The sequence below is a fragment of the Arachis duranensis genome, chromosome 4 (genome assembly GCF_000817695.3).
Source record: "Arachis duranensis cultivar V14167 chromosome 4, aradu.V14167.gnm2.J7QH, whole genome shotgun sequence".
In the NCBI taxonomy this organism is placed as follows: Eukaryota; Viridiplantae; Streptophyta; class Magnoliopsida; order Fabales; family Fabaceae; genus Arachis; species Arachis duranensis.
Genome location: NC_029775.3, coordinates 86,884,410 through 86,885,266, shown reverse-complemented (window position 1 = coordinate 86,885,266; position 857 = coordinate 86,884,410).

Genomic DNA, 857 nt, shown 5'->3' with positions numbered 1-857 from the left:
AATCACAGAAAAACACACAAACTCATAGTAAAGTCCAGAAAGGTGAATTTTAACTAAAAACTAATAAAAGTATACTAAAAACTAACTAAAATATACTAAAAACATACTGAAAACAATGCCAAAAAGCGTATAAATCATCCGCTCATCATCCACATTAGCTTGAAATAATGAAAAAGATTGCTCGAAGAACTCAATATTACATATTTCTAAATTTAGAGTGTAACATATAAACAAATTGATAGGTCCTATTTTTCTCCTATATGAAAGATTCTCAAAACTTGTTAAAACAAAGAGATGAACTCCAAATAGTTAAACTCCAGAATCAAATAAGAAAAATTAATGAGACCATTTTATTTTAGTTGTCATCATTCATGAACCACTAATTTAAAAAATGCATTTATCTTATATCTACAAAATCTCCAAATAAGCAACGGAAGAAAATAACATTTTAATTCCCACATACTTTTTCTCAAAAATTTGATTCCCAACCCTACAGCACAAAAAAAGGATAAGGCATTGGGGAAATGTTTGAAGATTAAAAATCCTGTATCACGAACATGGGCCTCTTTCCAGTTCATAATCTTAAATTATTCACTATTTTAGGATACAGATTCCATCATAATCATAATTTAACAAAAAAAAGTGGAAAATCGTGGATTTGGAGAGAGGAAATGGAAGGAACGGAATGAGAGAAGAAGAACCGAAGAAGACTAATAGGTACTCACTTTGTTATTGGAAAACAATTTGGGATACTTCATGAATATACACAAGCATTCTTAATTTGTATTGGAACAAAAAAAGATGAAATCAATTAAGCAAATTCATACCTGAGATTGAGGTTCCATTGGAACTCTGAA